Source organism: Branchiostoma belcheri, unplaced genomic scaffold, assembly GCF_001625305.1.
Source record: "Branchiostoma belcheri isolate BF01 breed outbred unplaced genomic scaffold, Haploidv18h27 scaffold3, whole genome shotgun sequence".
Classification (NCBI taxonomy): domain Eukaryota; kingdom Metazoa; phylum Chordata; class Leptocardii; order Amphioxiformes; family Branchiostomatidae; genus Branchiostoma; species Branchiostoma belcheri.
Genome location: NW_017803909.1, coordinates 3365382 through 3373762, shown reverse-complemented (window position 1 = coordinate 3373762; position 8381 = coordinate 3365382). Strand labels below are relative to the sequence as shown.

At 38.3% G+C, this 8381-nt stretch overlaps 1 long non-coding RNA gene across 1 annotated transcript in view; it reads right to left on the bottom strand.

Moving 5' to 3' along the window:
* Nucleotides 1-6686: 6686 nt before the first annotated feature.
* LOC109473475 overlaps nucleotides 6687-8381 on the bottom strand; it is a 7835-nt gene continuing 6140 nt past the window's right edge. The window contains exons 2-3 of the long non-coding RNA XR_002140418.1: nucleotides 7120-7183; nucleotides 6687-6804 (exon numbers count right to left, since the gene is read on the bottom strand). This is a non-coding gene — a long non-coding RNA (uncharacterized LOC109473475). The remainder of the gene's footprint in view (nucleotides 6805-7119; nucleotides 7184-8381) is intronic.

Here is an 8381-nt window from a genome sequence, read left to right as displayed (position 1 = left end):
CAAATCATGTGACAACTGAGGATGCCATCCTTATAATTAAATTAGCCTGGCCCACAGCTGTGATCCTGGTCCAAATAAGCTGGAAATGGAGGGGTGATACCATCGTTTGTAGAAGTTATTTTCCCGTTAAGAGATGAATATTTATTCGTTTGCGTTGAGGTAGGAACAAAATTGAGTTACTCTTAGCCATTTTATTATTTCATTGCAAATGTAGGAAAACGGTGACGATTTTAATAGCTTTTAAATTAGAAGTATGCGCCCCTATGAAGAAATTAGACATGGTACCGCCCGTTCATAATCAGTCAGGTGTTCGTGGAAGCTGTCATGCCATGAGGCCAGAGCTGCGACGGTTTTGTAGAAGGAAGTCAACTTTTGGGGTAAAATTCTGGCCTCTCGCTAGCAAAATACAAATAGTAAGAAGTTTCTGTAGCCTTTGGAATGTTTCCTTGGTGGATTTACGCCGTTCTTTGGAGGTTTGAGGGAGAAATTGTGGATTTACTGACCAAGTGAATTTTGGACAAGGAAAGCTGTCATGGAAGGACGGCGTGGTCTTGGAAGAACTCGCTTTTACTTTTTACCTCCATGCTTTTACCATGGAGTTTTACAAGGTGAGACAACAAACTATCTCGTTAAATTTATGTCCAACAAACCTGTAACTACAAATGACGTATAGTATGTGCAGAGACATTATACAAGATGTGTATAATGTCCTTGGTATGTGTAAACTTGTGTGTTTCAGTGAACATTTTTCGTAGATTTAAACTGGTTCGTACGTGGCCATGATGTATAAATTATTATCTATACTATAAATTTTTATGCACCGTTTTCGTGCTTTTCTCAATTTCTCCTCATTCTGCTTTGGCCTTTGAGTTGTCTTGGAGAACTGAGTCTACCACATCGAGCGATAATGGAGAAAATTATTTGAAAATTTATTTTGTGTGGGAAGCCTGGCCACCACGTGCACGTGTGAAATGTGCTGTACCTGGACATAATTAATCCTTTCAATTTTCCCGCCAAAAGTGTAGCGTAATTTCCAAGCAGATGCAGGGTGCGGTCAGAGTTTATCAAGCTCTAAAGTATATGTCATGTAGAAGTATTTCAATAATGTTTTAAAAATGCATGATTGAACTTGCCAGTCATACCTACATATGTGTGACATGGTCACATGGATTGTTTTGATGTAGTATTCTATGTGAGATGTATTTTTATGTGATTGTTGTTTGGTCATGACACTTTCTATTAGTATAGAGGCTTTTCATTGACGTCATGATAATTACCATTTGAATCCCAGTGACCAGGTGTTGGCGGGTAAATTGTAGCAGCATGTTGGCATGTTTAACAGACATCACTGTACTCCAACATGGCGCTAGTGAAAAGCCTGTATTACTGTACTTTCTTTGACCTCGCTGACAAAGCATATGCTTTTGCCCCTGACTCAAGGTTTTCAGAACTTAAAAACAAATGCTGTGAATATTACAATGGATAATGTATCTTCGAATTCTTTGGGTATGTAGATGTTGGCCTGTAATTTTTCTGATGAATGTTTGTTTCTTTTCCACCTTAGGTTTAGGCAGCTGTCAGCTGATACTGTATACCTGACCATTGTCAGCTGATACTGTATACCTGACCATGTTGGATCTGACCATGTTCCTGTGTGTGCTGTGGGACCTGTGAGCTATACATAATCCATATACATGTGTCCGAGCATCCATATTCTTCCTGAAGTGTCTTCCTGAAGGACCTGTCACCTATCTACAAAACATTTTAATTTCATGCCTGCTTCTGATGCTACATTAATTTGTTGATCATGATATTCTATGTTTACCTTCGACTGGCTGTTACTGTAATTTTGCAGTGGTCTTATTAGTACCGTGCTACCAAAGCATGATTGCTCTTGTCCCCAACCCAAAGCAGGTTTTAGAACAAATGTTGTGAATATTGTTTGTGTATGTAATTTGGCTTTCTCTTTTACACCCTAGGTTTTGGGAAGCTGATACTGTATGCCTGACCATGTTGGATCTGACCATGTTCCTGTGTACTGTGGGACCTGTCGGCTATCCTGTACCTGTCTGTATTCCCAGAGAGGACCAGGCTGTGTTCCTGTCCGTGATATTCCAGGAGGATCTGGCTGTGTTCTGAGGGCCCTGTCACCTATCTACAAGAGAAGAGAACATCGGACTTGACTGTGAGTTGGCTTCTATCTTTAGAACTCTTTCAAAAATGGGGTCCGCATGCCGCAATGCGTAATCACTCGTTTTAGTTTTGCATAATGCAAAGCCGGGTCGTTTTATTACACATTACCTATACGTATATCATCCAGTCAGTACAAGTGAAGCCTAATACCGGGTCGTTGCTTCAAATATAGAGTTTTGCGTGTTGCCATTTGAGTTTTGCATAATTTGAAGTGGAACAACTTTGATTTAATATCATGTAATCAAGGAGGTTTAAAATCAAATGTATTTAACCTTCTTGATGTAATGTACGTGTTAAGAAACGAGCCTGAGCAAATGTAAATCGTGACCACTGCTTTACTGAACGTTTCACAAGGCGCGATCGGGAGTTTCCATGTAGACCCTTGAAAATAACAATGAAAGATGTTGGGAAAGGGCATGTTTGCGATCCTCAAACTTTTTTGTTCCAAACACCATTGTTGAAACTGGCCCTCCCTGCTCTTTGTTTTCATTTCCGAAAGAGTTCACATTTCTTTACTAACATTTTATTGTAATTTGTAGATATGGCGGAGAACATGGTACATTTTCCTCTAGAGGAGAGCACTTGGAATATTGTCTGTTGTTTAATTCTGTATAGCAATGGGATGTATTTTCAAATGCATTTGTGATCAAACTGTTTTCCCTGATATTCTCTTCATCATGGTCCACAATCTCCATCATGATCCTCAATAGTATTCAATTGACCCTTTTTAAAAGCCATTCAAAAATCTTTTATGAAATGAAACCTGTCCTTCATGTGAAGATACAAAAAGTCCACATGGTGAATCAATCATTAAAGCACAAGTGTTTAGTGATGAACGATGTTAACATTTTGTAGCACTCAAAAATGGAAATTTAAATGGAATAAAGAGACTGATTATAAACTGTTGTGATTGAGTATAGTTGACATACATGAGACATATATCAAATCAAATTCAAATCAATCAAATTGGTTTATTGCACAAAAGCATATTGCAGCCTGACGGCCAAATTGCACGCTCATTTACAATGGAGTAATAAACTTTAACTGAATTTTTAGAACAAATACAATTCTAAAATTACTCTAATCTAAAACCCCTTTCTTTATTAATATTCATTTGGAATTGATTTTAGCATTCTGCATTATCAATTTGCAATATTTTTAAAATTCAATTTCTATATTTGCTCATTTTGCAGCTGCTTCGTACGATTTTCAGTATGGTTAAAAACTCTTTTTTGGAAACAGACAAAAATTCATGTGCGTGCAGAAGTCATCCATACAATTAAATAAACATGGCCTAATTACATGTATCACAAAATTGACACCCACCAGTTTTCTGCTTTACATTCAAATAAGGTTCAAAATGAAAAGTACTAATCAGTTTACATAATTACTTTATTGTCAGCATATTGCGTTTCTTTCAGGCATAACCTCAAAACGGTAAATGTGAAAAAACCAAAACTGTAGAATAGTTGATAATAATATCCACTTCGAGGTCAGGAATGTTTTCTTACGTTCTAAATCTCACCTACTTTGCTATACGCATGTTTAAATGCAATGTTTGCCTTGTAAACCTAAAACACATTCAATTTGATTCCATCTCTTGTCAAATAAGCATAAAGTGTTTATTGGAATAATATTGTGAGTGATGCATACAACACATTGTAATATAATCATTAGGTACAATTTTGCCTGTGATGGAATGGATTTCAGGGAAAATACTTTGGTCACATAATGATTGTTGGAAATATGTTGCTATTTCTTCACAGAAAATGGAAAAGGCAATGTGGTGCTTTCTTTCTGTAGAGTGATATGTACTACTACTAAACTGTGATGTTTGAAGGGGAGGATATCAGCAAAACAAAATACATTTGTATGTCTAGTCTTTTTGCAAGGATTATATACTCTGAAGTGGCTTTCTACTTTAGATGATAACTCAAGTAGCAGATAGTCAAAGGGAGAGGTTCAGCAGGTATGGCCTTGACAGGGGATCAGGATCTCTTTCCTGGTCCCGGTGGTCTCTGCAAAAGATCAACATTAATACGAGAACCATAGATATTTAATATATAGTCTCAAATGACTCTCTACATAGACTGCTGTAGGCACATTTTATACCCAGATTTTTGCGACAGTGCCGTACAAAGAGAATTCCCAACAGCATAGTCTCGCTGTCATTAAATTGTCTGCCAAAATTTCAGAATTGTCAGCAGAAAATTTGACAACAGTGGGACTATGCTGTCAGGAATTCTCTTTGCACTGCGCTATTGCAACATCTTGGTATAAAGTGGGCCGGAGTGAGATAATTTGTAGCCGGCATGTAATTTTAAGAAGTTTGTGTGACTTAGGACAGTTGTAAATCTAGGGAAAGAACTTTGTTCTGCTGATTCCTTCCTTTTTAAGTTGATTTTCCTACCCCCATAAAAACTAATCGGGATTAATGGTTTCTTTATTACCATGAGACAACACTGCACTTGTCTTTCACGGTTCACACACATGACACATTCATTCGCATTTCTCACTACTGTGAGGGTCAGCATGCCTTTTTGCGCCCAAAAATTGTCGCTTTGGACCTTTTACACTTAAATTGTCCCCACTCAAAAAAGCTTAGGCCATTGCATTAATTCTAGGCAGATTCCTTTTTGAGTTGATTGCCCCCCACCCAAGAAAATAATGGGAACCCTCACCTGTTTAACTAATTAGATTAAAGTTTTCCCGCCAAAAAACTTAGTATATAGAACACTCCAACCTTGAACTTGTGCCCCCCTCCCCACACTTCTTCCACCACTCACACAGTATATTAGTTACACTGTTCCAACGCTTTGCACTTCTTCAGACATGTAACTTCTCTGAACACTTAGTTGATCGAGTGCAGTTTTTCTGCCACTTAAACTTTAGAATAATCTCTCTCGCTCTCCTGGTCAGTCAATTGCACTGGTATACTGATGTTTCGAAGCATCAATGTCTCCGGAAAGACATCCCACGGGGAGTACACTTAGTGCATGGCTGACCAGGAGAGCGAGAGATTATTCTAACGTTTGAGTGGCAGAAAAACTGCACTCGATCAACTAAGTGTTCAGAGAAGTTACATGTCTGAAGAAGTGCAAAGCGTTGGAACAGTGTAACTAATATACTGTGTGAGTGGTGGAAGAAGTGTGGGGAGGGGGGCACAAGTTCAAGGTTAGAGTGTTCTATATACTAAGTTTTTTGGCGGGAAAACTTTAATCTAATTAGTTAAACAGGTGAGGGTCCCAATCATTTTTTTGGAAACTGGACTTAAGAAGGAATAAGCAAGTGTGGAATTGATGTGGCCTGCAAAGATACGAAGTTTTTTGGTGGGGAAATTTGGCAGTCAGGTGAGGGTCCCAATCAATTTTGGCGGGGCAATTTGGCGGCCAGCTAAGATACAAAGTTTTTCAGCAGGATAATTTTTATAAAGCGACAATTTTGGGGCAATTTGGCATTCAACTATACAATATGAAGAATTTTTCTGTCTTGCTTGTCGTGAAATTGAAGTCGCCGGCTAAATGGCTCCTCACAAAAAAAGTGTGTGCATATGGAGTGTTGTCTCGTGTTAATAAAGAAAACATACTCACACCTCCCCATCTTCTTTTACACAGGTTGAGATCTGCTGACAAAAGTCCGTTCCCCGAATCATCCACAATGCCATCTTGAAGACAGAAAGTCAGTGTATTGAAAACAGCTATTGGCCTTCAAATCAAAGCTCATTTGTGTTGGTAAAATCCATAGTTGTGTCATTTTTGTCGACCTTCAAATGTGGATCACACATAAAACGGGCAACAATGTGCTGCCTGTCTACACTAGTTTTTCACACAAATGAATTTAAGGGTCTGACTAACTTGTAGAAATTCTTCTTTTCCCTCGGTGACTTGAGCAGTCAACAGGTTTGCTGAGCCCTCAACAAATTTGGACAGGAGTCACCGGTCATCACAAGTTTCTCTCAGTCAGGCCTGCTGACCCTCAGGACATGCCGTAAATGATTTTACGTTACATATATAAAACAACATCTCCAATGAGTCCAATCAACAGTACACTGAATGACCATGAAAGATTGTAAAATTCAACACTATACCTTTGCTTGAATAAGATGTAGACATTATTAAGCTCATAAGTATTACAGATTTTAACTATGTATGTTTGCCACAGAGTTGTTAACACCTGAGAGAAGAAAGAAACACGCGAGTTGTAAAGCTGCATTGTCTCACCTGTACAAACTTTTCACTGTGGTTTTAAGTTAAATGGTTTGCTGGACAGAAGTCACCGGTCACCACAGGTTTCTCCCAGTCAAGACAGGAACATCAGGACACATGAAAAGATAATTTAACATAGCAAAAAGGCAATATTTAATGATTGTGAAGAATGATAAATTCTTCAAAATCAAAGGATGTTTCTGAACACATGTGATTGGTGATGCCTTAGAGTTCTTAACAAATAGACCTAACAGAATAAAAATTATAAAGCAATGTCTCACCTATATGACTCTTTACTGTCTTCAAGTCAACATTGCTGAACCCTCATCTTGTCTTCTTTGGACAGAAGTTGCCCGTCACCACAGGTTTCTCCCAGTAAGGACAGGAACATTTAGGACACACCTATCTATATGAAAGAATAATTAGTGTGATGCAAAAAAAACATCTCCAGGCAACACTGGGTGACAATAAAGGATAATGATAAAATTACACAATTGAGCTATCCCTTTATTTATTAAGATTTACTTCATTTGAGGCCTGCTAGGGATTCCCAAAATCTTCAGTCAACAATCCTTACCACAAGACCATCTGGCCACCTTTGCCATGTTCGTAGTGATAGTTCACAGTGTTAAGTTGTTTCTAACTGTATTAATAGTAGTTTTAAACACCAGACTTCTCAACATGTCATATGAAATAAAGAAATTGTAAAGCACTGTCTCACCTATACAAACTCCCTCGTCTGGTCTGGTTTCGATATGAACATCAGGACCACCCTCACGATACATCTAGACATAAAAGAACAAGAATGGGCAACTAGCAACCAGGTAATCATAATAAACACTTGCACATGACCTAGTACTTTGTCTCTTTCTATAATGCCAATACTGCAAACAGATCTTGCAAAGCTAGATGCTACAGTGTATGGAAAAAAATAAGAATTAATTGCACTAGAGTACTCTATTGTATAAGTTATCAGACACTATCAAACATTGTAGAAATCTGGACAGCACGACTGAACAAATTAAAACAAATATACACCTAGTGCATGTGTATCTTTCATTGATTTCAAGATTAGGCCAGTGGTCAGCAATTAAATTTTACATGATGATAAATGCACAAAGCTGTTCAACTTTCTTCCTGCTTGTTCAACAGAATTTGAAAGTATGTTTATACTTTCAAATGCACTAACATGTCATTTAAGACAAGACCGCGAGGTTCAAATCTACCGAACTCAACTCATTTTTATAGCGTCTATTTTGAAGACACGTCGACCCTCCTTCTATCTGTTACATTATTGCTTAAGTTAAGAATCTCAGGGAGCGAGGAAAGGCAAAAAAATGGTTTGACCTCTTCAGAATATGTTGAAATTGGTGGAGGCCCAGTCGCCAAGGATCCGGGAGCTTCAGTAGCAGCTGTGACGACAACACGACTCTCGGCCCGAGGAGAAAGCTTCACGAAACGCCGTATACGAGGGAGCTGATCAGATATATGTTTGGAGATACAAGTAGTCAATTCCTTGTACTGGTGTAGGGTGATAATAATGAGCTTAGTTTAGGAATGTATTATTTTGAACTGTTTTCATTATACATATTCTGGGGAGGGATACGTAATAATGTGACAATATACATGTAGTATGAGCTAACATCTTGTTCTAAAACAATTTATTAAGAATCATTTTATTGTCTTCGTTAGAAGGACTATGAAATTGTCTCGCCGGAGTGTGGGGAACTGCGGATTTTGCGATATAACTCTGGAAGGCATGATTCGACGTCCATGATTTTTGGCAGGCAGATTACCGCTGTTAAGGCCGAAGTCAAGTACAAGTTTTGGCTTCGTGGGGGGTCCGTGCGTCACGTTAGTGCACCTTTTGTGTTTGTGGCTTGTTAGCAAGATAACTCAAGTATTTGTAAAATGTTGATTATAATTCTTGGTGTGGTGCTTACTATTGTCGGGACCAAGGTTAAGTTCGTTACTGAGCTTCGT